We start from the raw sequence: 10759 nt of genomic DNA on the forward strand, positions 1-10759 counted from the left end.
TACACAGCGACTGAATGAATGAGTCAATGAACTGAATGAATCATCTGTATGGTGTCACTATTTTCTTCGTATGTGAAGTTCCATATTCCCCAGGATTTTCTTCTCTGACGTGAATCAACTGATTGCAACAACACAGGGCACCATATTGGTCCAACCACTAGAGGGCAGCAGACAATCACTTACATCAGCAAATCCGACCGTCTCCATCACCAGTCACTATGCAGACAACTGAACAACAGAAGAAAGCAGCCACTAGAAGGCATACAGATGAGGAGTCCTGCTACCTCTACACAGGAGTGGTAAGATACTTAAGCAGTTATATCCATTCATACTGTTTACAGGTTTAAGACTTTATTTAAATGCACTATTTTGGTTAGATTGACTCAAAAACATGTCTCTAACTGTGGGGAGTTAGTTTGAGCATCTTTACTTGGCAGGAACTCCTTCTGGGAGGAAAAAAACAATTAAAAACACCAGCTCTGTCTCCTCAGCTTAAGTTAAAGTTTGTGTGGAAGACTGAACTAAAGACAAGACCAGCATTTGGAGAGATAGACTAACTATTGTTAAATGAAAAGATTAAAACTTTACTCATTAATGGAGTACTTATATATATAAGTTTTGGGGATTTTTTGTACTATGACTGTGTCTGAAATTGCTCCCTATTTAGTGCACTATATTTCATTTTAGTGTTATATATATATAATAGTATAATATAATATATATAGTGTATATATATTTTAATATTCTTTTTTATCCTTTATTTAACAGGACAGCTCAAGAGATGCACAGCAAAGGACCACAGGTCAGATTCAAAGCCATGTCCCCTGCAGCAAGGACTCAGCCTTGATACATGGGGGACCAGCTCTAACAGGTGAGCTACCAGGGAGCCCTGTATGCACAATTTCTACAACAGAACAAAAGAGTGGCGTCCATGGCATGTATTCTACTTTCACATCGCAATGCGTCATATTTTATAGATGCAAAAATGACTGTTGTGCTGCTCTACACCTGTCCGAGATTATTCATAAATGTCCCGAATCTCAATTCACTGACACGTAGTAATAGTAAAAAACACACTCATAGTTTTACACAAGCAAAAACAGATGAGGCTCAGTCTAAAATGTGAGCAGGTGGTTTGGGCTGCAACAACAGACTGCAGAGATGATGTTGCAGAGCTTTTCACACGTACTAATTTTGCATGTGAAAAAGTGTTAAAGGCTATACTTGAGCTACATTTTCCTGGCATGGCTTAGACCCAGTGAACCATTTGGAAGACGAGGTAAATGCCAATGAACACAAAGCAATCATCAGTGCTCACGATCATTGCATGAGAATTGATGATCCTGAGCCTAACAAAGCGCTCAAAGGGGGATTCTGTGGCAGCACCCAAAAACAGCTCAACAAAACACCAAAACATCACATCTCTCGCTGAATGACTTCAACAAACTTCCAGACACTTGTGAAATCAAAGCCAAGAAGCTGTTCTTGGTGGCTCATGGTTCCAACTTTTTCTTGGCGTTTGGTTTATTTTGGCCTGTAAGTGTCGGTTTGCTCTCTCTTCAATCTTCAGTTTCTGTAATTATAGTTACAAAATCACAAGACAAGAGTTTATTCACTTGTCTAACCACGAATTTCAGCCATGAAATCAATTTACACAGCTTTGCCTTTCTCCAATAATACAATTAGTTTTGTTTCTGCTCTGACCTCTTTCTACCACGTAGACCTTTTAATGGCCGCAGCAAAAGTTCACTCTCTGACTTCTGAAGCTGCCTGTGAAGAGCAGGGTGATCCATGACCCGCCTTTAAGTACAATTTCCTGTAGAAAAAGAATCCCCTAATTTCTTCTAACTCTGCCATTAGCTACCATAAGCATGACCGGCCCGTTACCTTTTGTTTGGGCTCCCTTGAAACCACTATCTATTAGGTGGCTCAAATCAAATCCCTGCAGCCTGAGTTTAATAAGAGAATATTTTTGCTCCTATATTTTAACCTTGTTATCCAATATCCTGTCCTTTTAGTCTGCAGTGTGTTTTCAGCACACAGAGCGACTCTGCCAAGGAGCGTACGTCAGTTCACAACAGAGACCTGACATCCTGCCTCTCGGAGCACAAAAGTTCAAGCTTTTACAGCTTTGTGATATTCTGCTACACTGGCATTAGATTAGTCAGGGTTACATGAAGCAGGTTTAATAGTTTAGTTCTGACCATTATTTTTAGTCTAGGTCTACCTGAGCTATGTCTATAGGTCTGTTGGACCTCATATGAGGTTCAGTATGAGGCTGTTCGAACATGTTTGTCTTATTTTACTGGAAACTGCAGTTTTCTTTTTGCATAATTATTTAAACCTGGGCAGAAATAATTTAGCAACTTTTCTTAGTTAACCTATCGTTAGTCAGAGTCATGAAATCTCTTCTGTAGCTGACAGACACATAATTACTTTAATGGGAATGAGAAAATTGATTTGTGCCAATTTTCTGAACAGCATTTGATTTAAATAACATCCACATAATGTGCCTGCTGGGTGAAAACTTTGTGTTTCTACAAAGATAATTTTTAAGGAATGGAAGAAGTGCACTTATAAACTGTTTTAAAAGCTCATGAAATTTGCTCAGTTTGAAGAGAAGCGTGTTATTCTGTGATGACAGAATTACATGAAAAATATCACAACTGATCGTACCGAGCACTCCAACGCAGGAGGCTGCATCAGAGGGGAGGCAGAGTACTGTACATCTACTATTGCAGAGTTAATGGTCATCTTACCATCTCATTTACTGTACTTCCTCATCCCAGGAAAGCTCTACCTCATATCTGCACTGCCTCTGAGGCTGTTCGGGAGACTTTTAAAGTGGAGGAAACTAGAAACAAAGCACAGTCCGGGGACATGGGAGTGCAATCTTGAAATGGAAAACTGAAATGGGGAAAAGGGTCTCGAGCTGAAATGTTATTTGGATGATAGCCTGCATAAGAAAGGAACTGTGTTTGGTTTCTCATTGAGAGTCACCAGCAGGGCTCATTGTGATAAGAAAATAAGTCTAATGTTACCTGATCTGGTATAATGTGGACCAATTACCACTCCATTGCACTTCATTACAGGACTGTAATAGGGCCGGGGGTCAGTGCTTGAGATGGAGTGGCAGAGGAAAATTGAGTCGTCATTGATAATATGATAAAAACTGACAGTGAGAGGCCCCTCCAACAAATTATTGAAATTTACAGTTGATAGGGAAACACTATAACCTCATTTGGTAAGCAGCTGGCAAGCACTTATACAAAGCAGGTCCTCTAACACAATGAGAGGCTTATGGAGAGAGGGAAATCCAAAACTATCACAGAATAGTTTTAGACCCCTGCTCATTGGGTTCTGGCACTGACTGTGCATGTGTTCAGTTTTTAGAAATATCTAAAGTCCCACAGGCTAAACCAACTGGACGGTATTTTTTCTCTTGAACAGGTGCATTGTGGAGCCCATCATTATATGTTGCAACAATAATATGCTGACAAAAAAAATCTGTCTGAACAAACAAATCAATCCTGGCTGACATCATTGTCATTCTTAGTGTCTCTCTGTAGTCGAATAGATAAGTGCGGAGGCTAACAAAATATAAAATCTCACCGTTTCTGTAAACCACTGTGCTCTTGGAAAAGGTACGGCAACCATTTGTTTGCCTCAGTTAAAGTGCCTCCATTTGAGGCCCCTTGAATAAATAAATCAAATAAACTACCGTCAGACATACATTTTCAATCCATCAAGGTAATCAGATTCTGTTTACCTGAATGGGAACTATTCTAAAATGTTATTAAAAACTTAAATGGAGTTTAGGTGTGGAATAACTAGGCACAGGAAATGATGAGCAAACAGCAGGATAAGATTCCAATTACTATTAAACAAGCATTGCATTGACTAGTAAAGAGGAAAATAGCTTTGACATTTTCTGCAGCCGGAGCTCCCACCTGACAGGCTTTGTCGTGTGAGAGCACGGAAAATTCAATTCATAGGCTTTTAGACATGAGGTAGTCAGAGCTTTCTCCCAAAATATTTCTCTTAAGGCCCATTTTCACTTATTCGACCTGTGGTCAACATCCATGTGTGTGGTTAAAGAATAGATATTTAATAATTGTTTATATTTTAAACCATTATTTTTTGCCAGTTTGATGGAACAACTGGGATAAATAAGATTTAAAACTATTAAAAGCTATTATGATAGCATGAATCAAATACATAATGCAATATATTGTCTGTTCAAAATGTGTCTTTTTCAGCTCACCACCACTTCCCTGAAGGATTTACAATACGTCCCAACATTAAGAATTCAACAAGGCCATAAAGTCATTACCTTGTACTGAAGGAAATATAATTTATGAATCATTTAGAGGCCCAGCTAAGTTTATCTCACATATCTAAATAGGCAATATATTGAGTGCATGCTTCATTGATCAAAACTGTTGTGGAACAACTTATCGAGCAACCATCTTTAACTACTATTTAAAGATCATTTCGCTTTCATCTACAGTCTCCACTCAGCTGAAATCACTTCGACATGATAAGACAGTCAATTTGGATGTCAGCTTTGGCTACAGTAATCACACTGGCCACTAGATAAGTGTGACTTTATTTATTTATATTGAGCCCTGTGCGTGTCTAGTTGAAGATAATAGTTTCATTTTGTGGAGAAAGTTTGCCAGCTACCCTCATTGTGGAGTAAATGTGACAGATTTCTGCTTCATTAGGATTCATCGGGCTGACAGAGATGGACTCGTAAGATGAATCAACAATAGCAAAAGCAATATGCAGGGTTCCATGAATCTCTTTACTTTCCATGTACTGGCTTAAATACACGGTTTACAGCTTGAGATTTACAGATCACAGGTGACAGCAAGAGAATAAAGATGAATGCTCACACTCTGAAAAATGATGGCTCAAGGAAAGTTCCTCCAACATATTCCAGTTATGTAAAAAATGTAAAGCGATTTTCCCCTTCGAATTCTTCCTGTAAAAGGCATTTAAAGGCCACCAGCACTTTTACAGAAAAGGTTTGAATTGATCTAAAAATGGCGTTGGGATAACAGAATATGATCAAATCTACCAGTCGGGGAATTCATTTTTTAATGGAATAATATTTGTAACTATCTTAAGCTTCTTCAAAAGCAACTTCAAGGAGCTGTTGATGAATAATTAGCAGGTTAAACATACGTTGACGTTCACGTTGGTGAACTGGACAATAGATCTGTTAATTCATGATTTTTAATAATCTTTAGACCTGATTTTACAAAGCTTAATCAAACATTATTGTTACTAAAACATGGAATCAACTACATGTATCATATCATATTGTGTAGTTGCCCCTTCCTTTTCTTCTTCTTATTTATTTATTTATTCTTTACTATCTACTTTGTATTTTATGGAAATCATCTACAAGCCAAGGACATAACTATTGTAGGTGTTTCGTAGAAAAAGACGAGCACTAGAGCAACGCTAACTGTGGTCAGTTGTTGATGGTCAGTGTGATACCAGCTGTAACCAACATTTCCTCTTCATTTTCCACATTAGCTCATGTTGATCCTGGAACCTCCATTGCTATCAGCAGATGGTAAGGTCAGGTGACAGTGAGAGTAACAACCCCTGCATTACTACTTCAGCGTGTCCTACTTGAAATCTTGGACGTTTTCCCTCTGTAGCATACTATAGTCTGATGATATCAAACTGGTCTGTTTCCAGAAGTTATCTGTGGGCTCTGAGAGACTCTCAGTGACAGACTCCCATTGTTCTGCTAGTTGGCACTGTGCCAGGTGGGATTGTTTGTCCAAGTTAGCTAACAGTAACATTAAGAGGCAGAATCTAGTAAAAGGTAACTTATCCTGCTGCTTCCTTACATATAACAGGAGTTAAAGCAGTACTGTTGAAGCATTACGGAATATCTTATGGCATTTCTGCTTTAACCGTGCGCAGTGGAGGGAGACAGGAATGACGAGACAGAGTCGGGGATGTCAGACAGTAAAGGTCATGAACCACGTGAAACAATAGAACCATAGGGCACCACTAGAGGTACGGTAATTAAATGCAGATTGGATGATGACGCTGACTCCAAATGAGTCCTGTTGGTACAGTAACCTGGGTCAACTGGCACTGGTGTATGTCCTTTAGGAAACGAATAAAGGCTCCTTCACAGTTCCAGTGTGAACAGCCCATAAATGAATCCATGTGGAACATTTCTTTAGGCTTTTCAAAATATGACCCAACCTGTTCCTACAGCGACTATTATGACGTTTTTTTTGCTGGAAGTCACCTGAGGGGTTCATAAAGTGCTACATATGGAAGAACTGTGAAAGACGCCTCCAAGAAGCTTTAATTTTTAACATTAAAGTGCATACTTAGAAAGATATTGCATTACAGAGCTTGTTATTACCACCACTGCCAGTGTAGCATGAGGATTTTGCACTTCCACAATAAGGCACAAGAGGTCAGAGCTCCACTACAAATACCACGAAACACCTTGGCATCTCATCCACAGCTACTGTATGCCAGACATGCACTCATTCATCGTTATCATGAAGCCCATTGCCTGAGAGATGTCTGTTGAAATAAGTTTGCTTAAAACATCATTACAAATCCAATTAATAGTGTCATTAAACTAGATTAAAAGAGTGACAACATTCTGTGATTTAAAATACAGAAAGCCTACAGTTGAATACCAGGTAGCAATATAACTTGTCAGTGATGTATAAATGTAGACATTATTGAGGAACGTACTGCTGTGGGCTTTACTGACTGGCATGAATGATACCGTTATGTCACACTTACAGTAATGATCAGATTTAGATTGAGCCTTTTTAATATGTTTAGCTGGAGAGTATGTTAAAATTTGTATTCCTTACCACCAGTAATACTATTTAAATCATTTTAAATCTGATATGAACAGTACATTTTAAAATTCATAATGTACAGCTCAGTGGATCTTGTCAAGGTTTATATTGAAAGCCTTTTGTCCACAGTCCATTGAATGTATCTGTGACCGGGTCTATCTCTACTAACAGTCCACCTCTAGCACACAAAGACAACATACCATGATTCATGCCATGAGAGGATCAACAGGGCCAGAGGAACAGGCTTACTGGAATTTAACAGCTGATCACTGAAATCAGAGTTGTTTGTGGTAGGCTCTTGTTAATGTTTCTTTGAGTAGAGTTCAAGGATAGTGGCTTAAATTTAAACACCCCTGTTAACATATAGGGTTTGAAATGTACAACCCTTTAAACGTAGCAAATAGACATTGATTTAGTTTGTATGTAGTTCTGTTATTTGCTTAATATGTCTTCAAATTTGGATGGGATTTCCATGGGATAGCATATTGTTGCATAATGCATAATGTATATTAATACAATAATATATATTCGTGCCTAAAAGCAAGGCACAGACCGGGTCCCAGCACTGCAATAATTATTTCATTTGTCATTATAACAAGCCAAATCTTTGCAGCCGACTAAAATCGACTTAGGTTTTTGTATATATAGGTTTTGTATATTGTATTTGTAGCCCTAAAAATATAGTAATAACAATATATGCAATATATTTTATTGTTTATTGTACTTCCTGTGTCTCAAAATAATACTAAAAAAAGACATCTGCATGTACCAGATGTACAGTTACTTAGAAACATAATACAGATGTGAAAACTAGACTAGACAGTGTCGAGTCAATACGTGAATAACACTTCCTGCATAATGAAAGCTTTCCAAAAATAAAACACAAGTTTATTTCAGCTACTAAAGTAGTCACTGTTCCTGGCTAGCATTAGACAACTCCAAAGAGCAAAGGTCTATTTCTTAAATTAAGTAAGCTTATTCTCTTTGTTAGCCAAAACACTTAAATAAATAAAAAATAAGCTAAAAAAAATACAGTTAATTAAAAAAAAGAGTTAGCTAACTCATCACAAAAATCCTTTAACATTGTTACAGTAGCCAGTTTCTACCTCTGAAAACTTACACTTTTTTAAAACAGTAATGCTAATTAATATGTTTAGTTTTATCTTTTCACCTCTCACTGATTTTTTAATCGTAGAAAATGGAAGATGGGCGTCATGAAAAATACCAGATTACCACACACAACGGTATAAACTGTAAATACACCGTGCACATCATGCTAGCTGGTCTATCAACATCTTGTAGACTGAGTGCCACATATCCAAACCCCACAGGAGAGCATGAATACCAGTATCCCATTAAAGCTAATCTGTTGTCTCGTTTTGTCAGAAAATGTCCTCCATCTGACACGCCGTTCCCATTTTCTCCTCCACCATTGACGACATTGACACTGAGAGGATTACAAGGTAAATCAATAAACACCACCGGCTTCATGAATGAGCACAAGTCTCAGGGAACTGATACCTTTACACCAGGTTAGATCTATTTACCTGTGATACCAATCCACAGTGGGATCTCCGGGGCCCCCGTTCTCTATAGTTAAGATTAGATGTCACCTCGCTTAACAATGAGAAGACACCTTACTGCTCTCCAGCACAAATCCACATTGTGTTGGTCAGTTGTGAGGTGAACATCAGCTCCATGCTAAAGCAGGGAGAGACACAGAGAGTATTAAACTACCCAGATATCAATGCTATCTAGCACAATAGAGCCTTTGTTATCCTGCTCATCCCTTCTGTTTTTCTCTTTAACAAGCTCAGTATCTTTGGAGAATTAGTGCTCATACTGCCCTTATAAATGAACGTCTTCCACTAGATTCTTTACTTCCTGCAACTTTGGCAACTTCATATTTTCCAGTGGGAAAGTAGATCTCTAACTTTCAGCAAATGGCATGGGACAAGAAGAGGCAAGACTGCCGACCAGACAGACGAGCGTTCCACTCTCCAGCTCTTAACAAGCATAGTAATACATCAGTCAAAAGCAATAATTTTACTATTAATGAAATTCCAATTTGCCTTCAGTGCATTTCACGTTGACATTTTCCACATTGCAACAGTGCTTTGATAAAGTTTTTAAAATGCAAAAACGCATCTAAGAGGCTAAAGACCAGCCCGGGTGTCAGCGTGCCTGGCAGAGGACTATGGTACTTAATTTTTATCGCCATGTGCCCGGGGCATTGAAAGCCTGAATGTTAACATTGGCTCCATTTTCATTATCATCATATGATTATGGATTTTACTGCATTTAGCTGATAATACAACTAGGAGCTCACCTTAAAAGAAGTTGCTCGAAGGTTTCATTTCTGCCCAAATGAAATTTTCATTTGACAAACAAGTATAATTAGGCTGCACTTCTTGTTCAGTGTCAGTCTGTTTTCTGATTGAACTTAGACCAATTTGCTGCCACTAAATGAGTTTGAATAATTTCCATTCTGAATGTCTTGGGGACATTAGCTTTAGGAGTGCTAAGTGGCAGCATGCTTTTTGAAGTTGCTGATTATTTGATGCCACCCCTGTCTACCTATACGTTTTTGAGCTTACTTCAAAGTTAACAAGGAAATAGCCTACCTTGGAGTACAATGAGAATTTGAAAGTGTTTTTGGCCAGGTCTGGGAGGCAAAGTGAAAATTACTTTAATAAGTGTGTAATACACTTCGTTAGCTTCAATGCTCTTTGCTTCTTCACTTTATTTCTTTCATGTGGCCACTTTTATTGTACTGAATGAGCGGATTTGTTTCTGTTGAAACTGTACACCTAATAACTAATATTGCAGTATCAGTTTCATTAAACCCGCTAATTGTGAATTAACACATTATGAATTATGAGAACTGCTACAGCTGGCTCTTACTCTGCCTCTCTGTTATTGATAATAATGTGAATACAACAATGTTTAGTATACATCCGAAAGAAGAGGTAAAGCTGGTAACTACTGGTAGGCAGTTATACCATAGCCTTTATGTACAGTAAGTGTTTATTTCCCATAACACAATAACCACAAATATATTAGGAGACAAAACTGTTGCAGATTACCTACTATTAATAGCACTGTAAGCCTCTGCAGCCACAAGATGAGAAACAGCAGACCACTATGGATGGCAGAGAAAAGTGGGGTTATTTGTTTATTTCCCCCCCTAATGGATTTGGTAGATGACCTAAAATCTGAGTAACAGCTATTTCAGTAGGGGTAATCCAGTCATCCTCAAAAAAATAAACACCAATGTGGAGCGAAATTGAACGAGAGAAATGGAGTGAATAAAATGGGTGAGGGCAAAAGAAAGAGAGGATCACAAATAAAGCTCAACGAAGGATTGATGAGAGGAAATGGGGATTTTGACAATGTGATTAAGTAATGGTTTCGAAATATGGAAGCAATGGTAAAAAGGGAATAATTTACTCCAGCATAAGAGGACTGCATGTCAATGAAGGGCGGAATTACATTTCATTATCATAAATAAGGAAAACCAAACTGTGGCTTAGTTGTGAGGAGTTTACAAGCTGCTGAGGCAAAGACTCAACCCCAGATCCTCCGACACAGCATGAAATGTTTCTTCTAGACTTTCATTTGTTGCATTTGAAGCTTTCGGTCAGTCAACATAACAATAAAACTGGCACTGAATAATCAAACAATAATAATCACTTGAATTCACTGTTGGGTTCATTAAATGTGTACTTGCATATCAAGATATAAAGAGTATTTTTCAAAGCAACAAATCCTGTCTCATTAAATGATCAAATCTATTTTCCATGCTTTTCAGGGTTCTCAACCCTGCTAAGGAACTCGCTGCTCAAAGACACAAGATTGAGCTCTATCCTGTTGTCACGTTCCCAAAGTGGCACTAAATA

Source organism: Morone saxatilis, unplaced genomic scaffold, assembly GCF_004916995.1.
Source record: "Morone saxatilis isolate NCDOM2014 unplaced genomic scaffold, NCSU_SB_2.0 Contig19, whole genome shotgun sequence".
NCBI classification, from domain to species: Eukaryota; Metazoa; Chordata; class Actinopteri; family Moronidae; genus Morone; species Morone saxatilis.